Source organism: Vipera ursinii (genome assembly GCF_947247035.1).
Source record: "Vipera ursinii genome assembly, chromosome: 16".
Taxonomy (NCBI): Eukaryota; Metazoa; Chordata; class Lepidosauria; order Squamata; family Viperidae; genus Vipera; species Vipera ursinii.
In genome coordinates, this window is record NC_139529.1 from 696,843 (window position 1) to 711,015 (window position 14,173).

General features: G+C 53.2%; 1 long non-coding RNA gene across 1 annotated transcript; it reads right to left on the reverse strand.

Annotated features, from left to right (window-relative positions):
- Positions 1-471: 471 nt before the first annotated feature.
- On the reverse strand, positions 472-3,409 carry LOC310647804. The gene is made up of 3 exons (XR_014493948.1): positions 2,965-3,409; positions 2,017-2,131; positions 472-555 (listed from the first exon to the last, which is right to left on the reverse strand). It is a non-coding gene; the product is annotated as an uncharacterized lncRNA (long non-coding RNA).
- Positions 3,410-14,173: the final 10,764 nt, after the last annotated feature.

Here is a 14,173-nt window from a genome sequence, read left to right on the forward strand (position 1 = left end):
CAAGGCCGTTTCTCTCTCTTCCTCCTTCGCTTCTTCGGCAGTTTCCTCCCTGGCACGAACCTCGGCCCACTCGGAAAGGGCCTTGGAGTTCTTCTAGTTCAGCCCCGATTGACAGGAGAGCTCTTCGATACCATTTCAGTTAAATGATTTTATTCTCTTTATTTTATTCTATCTTCTCTTCTCTTTTCTCTTCCGTTCCATTCCATATTTTCTATTCTATTCTATTCTATTCTATTCTATTCTATTCTATTCTATTCTATTCTATTCTATTCTATTCTATTCTATTCTATTCTATTCTATTCTATTCTATTCTATTCTATTCTATTCTACTATTCTATTCCACCCCATCCCATCCTCTTACTGGTGATGGTCTTCTTCTCCTTCTCCTTCCTCTATCCTTCCCAGCACTGCAGACTTCCCAGAGAGGGAGGTCACCCCAGCTACTACCTGACTTCCTCCCTCCCGTCTCTTACCTGGAAGGGGTGCTGGAGAAGGAAGCCCAGACCTTCATGGAGAACCTCCAGAGGTTCTCCACTCTCGGGCGTGATACATGAGCTGAGGAACAAGAGCAGAGATAGCGAGCATCAGCAGAGTAAAGGAAAAGAACGTTCCTGGGAGCTTCTACTAAGAGAAATGCCCATGGAGGTTCTCCGCCATCCAGGTCATGGTTGTCCCAAAGTCCAGGCAAATAGACTTTCCTGTCTTCCTTTGAAGACGTTTCTCTTCTCCTCCAGGAAGCTTCTTCTGCTCTGAGCGGAGGGTGGGGAAGGGGAGGATTTATACTCCTTGCCTTCCTTCAGAGAGTCCTGGAGGATACCCGGAGGTTTCTCCGTGTCCTCAAGGTCATTGGAGGGGTGCAAAGGGCCGCCAAGGCACGCAGGGCAGAGAACATCCTGTAGCCAAGAATGCATGCCCATTTTTCAGACTTATGACCTTTAAAGCATCCCCACGGTCGTGCGGTCCAAATCTGGGCACTTGGCAGTTCATATTTACGGTGGTCGCAGTGTCCCAGGCTCAGGTGATCGTCTTTTGCAACCTTCTGAAGAGCAAAGTCAGAGAGGGAGCCAAATTCACTTAACTGTGGCAAGGAAGGTTGTAAAATGGGGCAAAACTCACTGAAGAACCATCTTACTTAGCAACAGAAATTTTGGGCTAAGTTGTGGTTGTAAGTCGAGGACTGCCTGTAGAAGGAAACCACTAAAAGATCTGGTTCATCCTAAATATATGACCACGGTATTGGCTTAAGGACTGCTGCATTCACTTAGTGACTGCTGGAGGGTCCATTATGGTCATATGTGGAGGCTACTGTATGGTAAAAGTTAGTGCAAATGATAGTTGGAAGTGTACAAAACTGCCTACAATGCAAAGTGGAAATAGAATTTGGGGTCATCAAGGCTTCCTTCCTTCCCTCCTTCCTCCCTCCCTCTTTTCCTCCCTCCCATCTTCCTTCCTGTAGACTAACATCACAGCCTCTTTTTGCCATCTTCAAGAACTTTTGTAGCATTTTGTCAAATTTCTGCCAAAAGCAGAAAAGAATCAAACAGATCCAAATGTAAATTTTGATAGAATTCGAAACGATGCCTTTAGACCCAACTATAAAATCGCAACACGCAAAATCTAAAAATAATATTTTCAAATATGTTTATCATTTGAATTATGTTTCTGAGGAATCCCCAGGGCCGCTGTGCAGAATGCTTTCCTCCATCTTTCTCATCTTCCTTCCTTCCTTCCTTCCTTCCTTCCTTCCTTCCTTCCTTCCTTCCTCCTTCTCTCCATCCAGAAGTCATTCCACTGATTGAGAGAATAAGAGGAGAACTTGGAGGTCTTCTGGTCCAACCCCCGGCTCAAGCAGGAGACCCTCCACCATTTGAGACAAATGGCTGTCCAGCCTCTTCCTCAAAGCCTGCAGTGACAGAGCCTCCGTAACTTCTAGTGTCGAACAATAAAGCCCTTCTGAACCCTGGGCCACTTTCCTTGGCTTCCAGAAGGTGGAGGTGAACCACAACGTCTGCTCACCTCCGAGAAGAAAGCCATCCCGATGGTCTTCACCTTTATGTCCGAGTGGCGCAGGTATGTGTTGGCCTCTCGGTACATCATCTTCAGCTGGGCTGAAGATAATGTGAATAAGGTTCTAAAAGATCAAGTACGGAGAGATCAGACCAGATCTGCTGGTTAGTCAGAAGAATCACTATCTGAATTATGGATAAAGAGATTGAATGAATTATTCAATTTAGAGACTTTTTACGGCTGCTCACCCCCCTTTTCAACCCTGGGTGTTTCACAACCCTTCAAGAATAAAGAGAGCCTCAAAACACAAATCCAAACCAAGTTAAAAATAACCAGCTGGATATTGAAAATGCTTCTGGATACTGAATGGGCTACAGAAGTCTGGATCTTAGACAAATGAATGCAAATCAATGCAAAGGTTAGTGGCTGTCTGATCCCCCCCTTTGATTCCTTTCTCTCTCTTCCTCTCCCCCTCTTTCTCCCTCCCTCTCCCTCTTTCTTTCTCTCCCTTCCCTTCCCTTCCCTCCCTTTCTCTCTCCCTCTTTCTCTCTGTCCACACATCTCTTCCTCTCTTCTTTATTCCCTCTTCCTCTCTCTCTCCCCCACCCTCTCCCTTTCACTCCCTCCCTCCCTCTCTTCCCTTGCCTCTGTCTCTCTCCCTCTTTCTCTCTTTTCCTCTTACCCCTTCTACTCCCTCTTTCTGTTCCTCTCTCTCCCCCTCTCTGCTTGCCTCCCTCCCACCATCCCTCTCTTTCTCTCCCTCCCTCTCCCTCTCCCCTTCCCTCTTTCTCTCTTCCTTTCTTTCTCTTTCAAAAACTATTACAAAATATGCATCTTCATATCAAATTCTCTATTGCTTTTGTTATTTAGAATTGTTACAAATAGAACAGAAAAGAAAGAAAAAGAGAAAAAACAAGAAAAGAAAAGCAACCACTCCCAAACCATATAGATAAATACTTAATTTCTGAGTTCCCATGGAGATATCTGCTACAGGGTGATCAATCAGAGAATTCTTGAAAACAAGAAAGTAATAAGGCACTGAGACATTGTTATTTTCTTTGGATGAAATGCTCAACTGTTTCCTTCAAAGGGGCATTTGAGAGTTCTTTTCAAACTTTCCCTGGGACTCTGATCAGCCAAGATGTTTTGCCCGAACATTTTGGGCATTTTCCACAGCATCATCAAGAAAGCTGTTCAGAAAATGATAGGTGACAATGTATGAACTCGCTCCACCAAACAGAGAACCAATAACAGGTATAAAATCAAGAGCCAGTTCCACAATCGACACAGCTACCCAAAGTGACGACTTCATCAAGAGAGAAAATACCAGTTCTTCATTTATTGTATTGGCTAATGGGGTTTTCTTGATAGCCAACCTCAACTTTTCAATTTCTTTTCCTATCTGAAGTGCCAGAAAACGGAGGGACCGGTCGTCTAAGCCAAACACCTGGCAGAAACGTCTCAGGGCATCCACCAAAATCCCAACATCACAAGCCGTAGAGAGTCATGGCACAGGCACCGCTCCACAAGCACAAGACACCTCCTGCTCACTTCCTGCTCGCTTCCTCCCAGCAGGAAGTAGATCTGGGTGATGAGCCCAATGAGCAGGGGAGGGAACCTGTTGCCGACCGCTTCAGCTTCCTCCGGCAAGGACAGGATGAAGCCCAGAGCATTGGTGGCCTAGACACGGGAGGAAAGGAGAGTCACTGGGGGCTCACCAGGTGTTCTGTACCAGCCTGCTACCGGCCCTGCAGAAAAGGCAACCCCTTTATAAACGGCAAGAGGCTGGAATGACGTCTGCCAAATTTATTACTACAAAAAACAAACAAGACTCGAACCAAGATTCAGGAGCTTTGAAACACTATCTGAGCGGTTGCTTTCAGCAAACCAGCCCTCCCCAAACATTCCCTTTATAAAGAGTTCAGGGCGTGGCCTCTCTCTGCCTCCTTCCAAGAAGCCCCACAGCCTTCCTCTGTTTACTCCTACTTGACTGCCTCCTGCGTCGGGCGTCCTTGAACAGGGCCAGCTGTGGGTCATCTTCATCCACACTGTCAGGCTCACACAGCTGGGTCTCCATGGTGACCAAGTGGGAGGGGCCTGCCTGAGGGCTATCATCAGCAAGATCTTCAACCCCCTCAGCAGGGTCTTCAACACCCCCCTCCTCCTCTGATTCGTCTGACCCAACTGCCGAACCCACAGGCTGACCCTGAATCACAACACTATCCCGCACCGCAGGGCCCTTCCCCCGGGTCTGCCGATCCGGATGCGGTCGGGATGGAAATTGTTCATGAAAAGCGGTCACCAACGCAGGGGCATGAATGGCGGTCGCGTCTTCCCAGGTGAAGTCCTCTGGTCCGTAACCTTTCCATTCAATCAGGTACTGGAAACGACCTTTCAGCCAACGGGAATCCCTGATGCTGGCGACCTCGTACTCGGGGGTGCTGCCTCCATCACGAGGTCCTGATGGGGGAGGTTCTGCTCGGCGGAGTGGACAGGCCGGTTGCTCAGGGACCAACAGAGACCGATGAAAGACTGTGGGTGCACGCGCAGGGAACATGGCAGAGTTAAGTGATAGGCGACCGGATTGATGACAGCCTCGACTGGGAACGGTCCTAAATATCGGTGATCTAACTTTCTCACCGGCCGAGTTGACGGTAGGTTCCTGGTGGACAACCAGACCCGATCTCCCAACGATAGTGGAGGCGTATCCCGTCTTGACTGATCAGCAAATCTTTTGTAATCGGCCTTGGCCTTCTCTAACTGACATCGCACCAATCGATGGATCGCCTGTAACTCTGCCATGAAGTTGCTCGCTGCTGGCTCCGGTGAGTCCACGGGAGAAAGGGGGAAAAACTGGGGGTGATATCCCACATTGGCCAAGAACGGTGTCATCTGTGTGGAAGTATGCTGCGAATTGTTAAATGCAAACTCAGCTATGGCCAGATAGTCCACCCAATTGTTTTGCTGCAGATTGACGTAGCAGTGCAGATATTGTTCCAGGATACCAATGACCTTCTCGGTTCCCCCGTCAGTTTGAGGATGATGCGTGGACGAGAGGCAAATCTTGATATCCAACGCATGCATCAACTCCTGCCAGAAGCGGGCTGTAAACTGGGCCCCCCTATCAGAGACGACTCTATCAGGGAGACCGTGCAGCCGAAACACTTGCTGAATGAACATATGACTAGTGGCGCGGGCTGACGGTAAGCCGCGACAGGGGATGAAGTGCGCCATCTTGGTCAGCATGTCCACCACAACATACACTGTCGTAAAACCAGAGGATGGGGGTAAATCTGTCAGAAAGTCCATGGACACAGCCCCCCAGGGTCTTTTGGGTGTCGGCAAAGGCTGCAGTAATCCAGGCAGGGCCCCTGTCGCTGACTTGGCCTGCCTGCATGGGATGCAGGAGGTAACATAGGACAGGACGTCGTGTCGGACTCGGGGCCACCAGAAGGTACGGGAGACCAGGTTCAGGGTCTTGAACAGGCCAAAATGCCCCGCCGCCGGGTTATCGTGACACTGGCTGAGGATGAGTCCCCTGAGTGGCCCTCCTGGAACGTAGAGCCAGTCACGATAATACAAGAGTCCATCCGTGACCGTCCAAGGAGAATCTGGCCCCACCTCCTCCTTCCGCTGAGCCACCCACACCTCCTGCTGCTGTGCCTCCCGGATCCGAGCCCGTATATCAACCGGCTACCACACCGCAGCAAAAGACTCGACGGGGATCACTGTCCTGGGCAGAAGCTTGTCTTCCACTCGGGAATATTCAGGCTTCCTGGACAGAGCATCCGCTCTTTGATTGTGCCCGCTAGGTATGTACCGAACCCGGAAGTCAAACCTCGCAAAGAAAAGAGACCACCGGATCTGGCGTTGGTTCAAATTCCGAGCGGTCTCCAGGCTTTCCAAATTCTTATGGTCCATCCGGACCTCGATTTGATGCCGCGCTCTGTCCAGATGATGCCTCCAGGCCTCGAACACCTCTTTAATGGCCAGCAGCTCCTTCTCCCAGATTGTATAATTGCGCTCCGAAGGGTTCAGTTTTCGTGAATGGTACGCGTAAGGGAAGAGGGTACCGCTGGGCGTCATTGCCTGGAGTAACACCGCCCCAATGGCAATGTCGGAGGCGTCCGCCTCCACGACAAACGGCTGTTGCGGGTCAAGATGCTTCAAGATGGGCTCCTTCATGAAGGCTTCCTTCAAAATCTGGAAAGCCTGTTGTTCTGGAGCGTTCCACTGGAACCGAGTCTTCTTCTGCAGGAGCCGGGTGAGGGGGGCTGTCAAGGCAGCAAACCCAGGGATGAAAGTTTGGTAATAGTTGGGGAACCCAAGAAGTCGCTGAACATCCTTCACGCGACACGGGGGTTGCCAACTCTGCAAAGACTCAACCTTACTCGGCTCCATGGCGATGCCCTCAGGAGAAATGCGGTGACCCAGGAAATCGATGGTCACCCGGTAGAACTGGCACTTCTCCAACTTGGCAAACAGCCGATGTTCTCGGAGTCGCTGCAGGACCTGATGGAGATGCTGATGGTGTACCTCACGCGACGGGGAGTAGATCAGGATGTCATCCAAGTAGATCATGACAAACTGATCCAACAAATCCCGGAAAATGTCATTCATGAAATGCTGAAACACGGCGGGGGCATTGGTCAGGCCAAACGGCATCGCCGTGTACTCAAAATGTCCGTAGAGAGTACCAAACGCCGTCTTCCACTCATCACCCGGCCGAACCCTGACGAGGTTGTAAGCTCCACGCAGGTCCAGTTTCGTGAAGATCTTAGCCTCCCGGAGTCGGTCCAAGAGTTCGGGGATGAGGGGCAGCGGGTAACGATTGCGCACCGTGATGGCGTTAAGTTTCCTATAATCGCAGCAAAGCCGTAATTCGCCCGACTTCTTCTTGACGAAGAGCACGGGTGCAGACACTGGCGAGGATGAGGGCCGGATGAAACCGCGAGCCAAATTCTTCTCCAGAAAGTCCTGCAATGCAGCCAACTCGGGGTCCGACATGGAGTACAAACGCCCCACTGGGAGAGGCACATCAGGGACTAAATCAATGGGGCAGTCATAGGGCCTGTGCGGGGGTAATTGATCCGCCTCTGTCTCGCTGAACACATCAGCAAAGTCGGACAGTTCAGGAGGCAAGGAAACCCCTGGGGAACCCTCCACCTGGCCGGCACAGATATGGCGGGAGTGGTCCACGCACTGCAAGCTTGGGAAGGTGACCAGGTTCTGTGACCAATAGATCTGTGGGTCATGCGCCCGGAGCCACGCCAGTCCCAGGACCACGGGGAAATGCAGATCTGAGGTGATATAGAACTGGATGGCCTCCACATGGGAACTGATGGCCATACATAATGGTTGCGTGGCAGCCGTAATTGGCCCAGACAGGAGCACTCGACCATCGATAGTCTCCACTAACATGGGCGGATCCACCGGGCACTGGGGAACAGCCCATTTGGCCACAAATGCTGAGTCCATAAAATTTGTGGTGGCCCCAGAGTCAATTAAGGCATGGACTGGAATCCCCTCTGGCTTGCCAGGAAGGATCAGACGTGCCTCCAAAATCAAATGCTGTGGAGGTCCACAGGCAGCATCGGAAAGACGTCGCTCAGTGTTGTTGTGGGACGCCCGATCTATCACACCGTCTAGATCGGGCTCGGGGCGTTTCCCGACAGAAAAGTAGGGGACTTTCTCGGGGCAGACTCGGTCACTGATGCCCGCTGTCGCTTCTTTGGGCAAAAAGCAGCCAAATGCCCAGGGTCACCACAGTAAAAACACAACCCCCCCGATCGTCGTCTGTTCATTTCAGTCACCGATAGACGAGACCTGGCGGCACCCAGCTCCATTGGCTCCTCCCTTTGAACTGGTGGCTCACGCACAACAGGGGCTGCAGGGGTCTGTGGGGTGGCATGGTGAATCCTTCGCTGCTGCAGCCGAGCATCGATCCGCAGGCAGAGATGGATCAGCCCATTCAGGTCTGAGGGAATATCCACACGGGCCAGCTCATCCAACATCTCCTCCGACAATCCATCCTGGAAGGCATCCACAAGCGCAGCCTCATTCCAGGCGGAATCCTGGCTAAGCAGCTGAAAATCGCTGGTATAGCCCTGTAGGGGGCGTTGACCATGCCTCGGAGCTTTTAGGCGTTGAGTAGCAGTCTGCGTCTTAATAGGGTCCTCATACATCAGACACATATGATCACAAAACCCCACAAAGTTGTCCAACAATGGGCTAGGTTGAGCCAGCAGAGGCGTGCCCCAACGAGCTGCATCACCCGAAAGAAGGCTTAACACAAACCCCACCTTATCCCGGTCAGTGGGGAAATCAGCTGCTCTCACGCTGATAAATTTAATTTAATTTAATTTAATAATATTTATATACCGCCCTTCTCCCTGAGGACTCAGGGCGGTTCACAGGGCAGAATAAAATACTAAATACAAATGTTAAAACAAGATTAAATAATTGCCCATATTAAAACAGTTGGAATCAAATTCTAAAGCACCAAGTTAAAATTAAAACACAAGAATAAAAACCCCACCAATCCCCATCAGGCTAGGCCGGCTTGAACAAACAGAAACGTCTTGAGATCGCGACGAAAGGAGCGAAGATCGGGCGCCATCCGGAGCTCTACCGGTAGCTGATTCCACAGCTCCGGAGCGCCCACAGAGAAGGATCTCCCCCTGGGGACCACCAATCGACATTCTCTGATCGGTGGCACCCTGAGGAGGCCCTCTCTGTGGGAACGCACAGGGCGCAGGGAGCTTGATGCCGGCAGCAGATGTTCCCTAAGGTACTCCGGCCCCATGCCATGAAGGGCTTTAAACACTGTTACCAGTACCTTGAATCTCACCCGGAAGACAACTGGCAACCAATGCAGCTCACGGAGCAGCGGTGTAACGTGGGAGTATCGGGAGACTCCCAACACAACTCTCGCGGCTGCATTCTGTACCAGTTGGAGCTTCCGGGTGGTCCTCAAGGGCAGCCCCATGTAGAGAGCGTTGCAGTAGTCTAGACGAGAGGACACGAGCGCATGAGTGACCGTGCACAAATCATCCCGGCTAAGATAGGGCCGCAACTGGCGCACCAGGCGAACCTGGGCGAAGGCCCCCCTAGTCACAGCTCCTATATGGTCTTCCAGGGTGAGCCGTGAATCTAGGAGGACACCCAAGTTGCGAGCCCTATCTACAGGGGGTAATAGTTCACCCCCCATAGCCAAAGGTGGAACATCCGAATAAACCCGGGATGAAGGTATGCAAAGCCACTCAGTCTTGTCGGGGTTGAGCTGGAGTCTGTTCCTCCCCATCCAGACCCGAACCGCCTCCAGGCACCGGGACATCACGTTGAGGGCATCACTGGGGTGGTTTGGGGTCGAAAGGAAAAGTTGGGTATCATCAGCGTACTGATGATACCCAACTCCAAAGCCACGAATGATCTCACCCAGCGGTTTCATGTAGATGTTGAACAGGAGAGGCGAGAGGACCGACCCCTGAGGAACTCCACAAATGAGAGACCTCGCGGTCGACCTCTGTCCTCCTGCCAACACCGACTGCGAACGTCCCCGGAGATAGGAGGAGAACCACAGTAAAACTGTGCCTCCCACTCCCAATCCCCTGAGACGCCGCAGCAAGATACCATGGTCGATGGTATCGAAAGCCGCCGAGAGGTCTAATAGGACTAGAACAGAGGAATATCCCCTGTCCCGAGCCCTCCAGAGATCATTCACCAGCGCGACCAATGCCGTCTCCGTGCTGTGCCCGGGCCTGAAACCCGATTGGTACGGGTCTAGATAATCCGCTTCATCCAGGACCAGAGGGAGCTGATGCGCCACCACACTCTCAACAACCTTCGCAAGAAAGCGAAGGTTGGAGACAGGACGAAAGTTGTTTAATACAGCTGGGTCCAAGGCAGGCTTCTTGAGGAGAGGCCTCACCACCGCCTCTTTCAAGACAGCAGGAAAGCAACCCTCACTCAGAGAAGCCGATATAACTGCCTGGAACCAGCTGCGTGTCCTCTCCCGGGCTGCATAGACCAGCCAGGAAGGGCACGGGTCCAATAAACATGTGGTGGTGCTCAGCCTCCCCATGATCCTGTCCACTTCCTCCGGAGTCACAGAATCAAACTCCTCCCAGATGATATCGACAAGACCGCCAGTGTCCTGATCGTCAGACTCTGCCCAGTCAGAGTCCAGACCGGTCCGAATCCGAGCGATTTTGTCCGACAGATGTTGATTAAACTCCTCGGCACGACCCTGCAAGGGATCCTCCCTCACCTCCTGATTTAGGAGGGAGCGAGTCACCCTAAACAGGGCGGCCGGGCGATTATCTGCGGACGCGATAAGGGTGGCGAAGTGGTTAGACCTCGCCTCCCTTATCGCAGCGAGATAAGACCTAATATAGGCTCTTAGTCGCAATCGGTCGGATTCGGATCGGCTGGACCTCCAACCGCTCTCTAGGCCCCGTCTCCGACGCTTCATCTCCCGAAGCTCCGCAGAGAACCATGGAGCTCGACGGGATCTGCACCGGGTCAGGGGCCGCAGGGGTACAACTCGATCAAGAGCCTCAGTGGCTGTCCTTTCCCAGGCTTCCACTAAGGCATCTGCCGAGCTGTGAGCAAGGGAGGCAGGTGGGGACCCCAGCGCTGCCTGGAACCTCTGGGGATCCATTAAGCGTCTGGGGCGGTACCATTTAATTGGTTCCAAACACCCACGGCGGGGGGTGGCAAAACGGAAGACCAGCCGCAGGAGATGATGATCGGTCCATGACAGGGGCATAATAATTGGAGAGCCCCCACCAAGATCATCTAACCACCGTCCAGATAAAAAAACTAGGTCAAGGGTGTGGCCTCCCTCATGAGTCGGTCCCGAAATTACTTGCGTCAGGTCCATGGCCGTCATGGAAGCCATGAACTCCCGAGCCAACTCAGATGACCCTCCCAGCGATGGTAGATTGAAGTCCCCCAAAACTATAAGTTTCGGGAACTCAACCACCAGCCCAGAGAGGACATCGAGCAGCTCAGGCAGGGCTGCTGCTGCGTGACTAGGCGAAAGGTACACCAGCAGCAAGCCCAACTGCGCACCAGGGCCGCATCTCAAAAAGAGAGACTCACACCCGACTATCTGAGGAACAGTGGCCTCCCGCGGACACAAGGTCTCCCTTATAACAACAGCCACACCCCCACCCCTACCCTGAGCCCGAGGCCGGTGCAGCACCCGGAAACCTGGTGGGCAAAGGTCAACCAGAGGAATCCCGCCCTCTGGGCCCAACCAAGTCTCCGTGATGCAAGCCAGGTCCGCCTGCTCACCCTCGACCAGATCACGAACGAGAGGAGCCTTATTAGAGACGGACCTGGCATTCAAATACACCAGCCGGAGCTCAGGGGGCTGCACACCCTCACTCCCGGGACCTTGGGGTAGAGCCAGAGGGTCGGAGTGCCTCACCGCTTGTAAGCAGCGGAGAGGCCTTCCCTGAAATCGATACGGCCCTCTGCTCCTACATCTGCTGCCATTCCCTGATGTCGTGGGAATAGGTAGCCCCACGACCAGCCCTGGAGCCCCGGAGGTGACCGACCCCCGCTCCTCCCCCCTGCGATCTCCATCGGCCCTAGCCAGAACAGCGGTAGTTGGATAGCCCCCCTTATCCAAACAACCAAAAGAACCCTCCCACCTCCCTAACCCCCTAAAAAATTTTGAAAGAAAAATAATCAGGGGCCTCTTATTAGGTCTACGTCGAAGGCCCCTACCCGTGCCCAGCCAACTCTCAGGGTCCCAATAAATGGGCCCTTCCTCGAAGTTATAATCGGCTGGCAAGGCGGGTCGCACCCAGGAGGGGGGAGCACCCCTGAGGGCGCACAAGTCCGTGGAAGAATATTTAAAGGAAGGCATAAATAGCAGTCCGGATCGCAGGCAGTCCATAGATAATAGTCCATAAGGAGGATCTATTCAGAGAGGGAGTCCCAGGCCTCCGTCCAGCCGCTGCCACTCAGCTGGATAAACCCCCCGGGTAGGCCTGCCACCGTCCTCTCACTACGGCCACAGAGCCAGTTCTCGGGGGGGATGGAAGTCTGGAGCAACCGCACTGGGTATGGCCTGCCCCATAGAGCTCTCACCTCTAGGGGCAGCAGATGTAAATTCGGCCATCCTCTCACAATGGCTAATACCCAGAGTTCTCTGTCCTTTGGGGTATAAGGGGCAATGCGCAATCGATTGTGAAAACAAAAACAAGCCATCATAGTCAATTCTGGTAAAAGCCAAGTCCCCCGTTGTCCCGTCATTCCTAGAGGTTGTAACTGACCACCAGTCCATAGGCCCTCAGTTCCATAATTATTGGGGCCTTCCAGACTGTGGTCAACAAAGATTGGCTCCCCCAGGTCCATTAAATTCCCCGCCGGTCTTCCAAAGTCCTTCAAAATGGCCCAAGTCCACAAGGATCCGCTGGGCTCCACCGGAATCCACCGGCTAGCCCCGGAACCTTCAGGGCCATCAGAAGCCGTGGGGGTGCCAACCCATCTGGGATATGCAGAACCAACCGGGGGGCTGGCAAACCGGCCATAACGCCATCGCTGAATCATCGAAGCTGCTGCCGCTGGGCCGCTATGGACACCGCCGCCGCCATCACCGTAGCCACCGTAGCCACCGGAACGCCACCAAGGTCGGAAACAGTCCGGGGAAAGCCACCGCCTCCGCCGATGAAAAACGGGCCAAAAAGGCCCAGGGGGCAGCGGGACAAACGGTTCGGTGAAAGCAGGCCAGACCACAATAGTCGATGGTAAAGTGGCCCACAAACGGCCCGGGAACAACGCCGTCGCTGCCGCCGCCGCCGCCGCCGCCATTAGGATATCCCAAAGCGTCGTTGATGCAAGCAAAAAGCAGGCAGAAGGCAGAGGCAGACCGGTTAAAAGGAAAACGATAGAAAAGGCGGGCCAAGCAGCTCGCAAACAGCTCCGTCGCCGCCGCCGCCGCCGCCGCAGCACCGCCGCCGCCAGCCGCCGGGAACTCCAAACGCCGCCGAAGAAGCCAAGACCGCCCGACATAGCCGGAAACTCCCGACGACCAGCTGAGCAGCTGAGCAGCTGAGCAGATAACAAAACCGGCAGCCCTGCGAAACGCTGGTAAAAAAAACCCTAGACACTTGCAAAGTTCATCGCTGCCACCCTTCCCCCAACCCAGGGCATAAAGGAAAAAGCCCTGAGGGGCTCCTAAGACGCCTATCTTCTCGGACCTGCAGAGCTCAACCTCACACGGCCGCCCGCACGTCCGCCATCTTTTAGTCCGCCATGTCACCCCTCGCCCTTCTCTTCATTAAACTAGACATCAAAGAGCTGGCATTGTCCCAGGAAAGCAGGAAACAGTTCTGGAGTGCCTGTAAATTTATCCGGCATTGCAACTTGGCATTTTCTCCTGGGTGGGGGTGATGGTGGGGGTGCAGCATGAACCTGAGCTTGCAGTTGAGCCACCTGAGCTGCCAGCAAAGTGAGTTGCTGGGTGAGCTGGGCATTCTCAGCACGTAGCTGCTCCATAATAATAGTAAGGGGTGGGAGGCTGAAAGCAAACTGTTCTGTACCAGCCTGCTACCGGCCCTGCAGAAAAGGCAACCCCTTTATAAATGGCAAGAGGCTGGAATGATGTCTGCCAAATTTATTACTACAAAAAACAAACAAGACTCGAACCAAGATTCAGGAGCTTTGAAACACTATCTGAGCGGTTGCTTTCAGCAAACCAGCCCTCCCCAAACATTCCCTTTATAAAGAGTTCAGGGCGTGGCCTCTCTCTGCCTCTGTTGTGATTCAGGGCCAGCCTGTGGGTCCGGCAGCCGGCTCGGATGTCTCGGATGACTCAGACGAGGGGGAGGAGGAGGGTGTTGAAGACGAACTTGCTGATGATGGCTTGGAGGCTTCGCAGAGCCCCCAGCCAGGGCCCTCTTCTCAGCTGCGCGAGCCCGACAGTGCGGATGATGATGACCCACAGCTGGCCCTGTTCAAGGACGCCCGACGCAGGAGGCAGTCAAGCAGGAACAAGCAGAGAAAGGCTGTGGGACTCCTCGGAAGGAGGCACAGGGAGGCCACGCCCTGAACTCTAATAAAGGGAGTGTTTGGGGAAGGGCTGGTTGCTGAAAGCAACCGCTCCGTTTGAGGATCACAGTTCCAGTGTTTTGTTTCTTGTTCTGTTGTT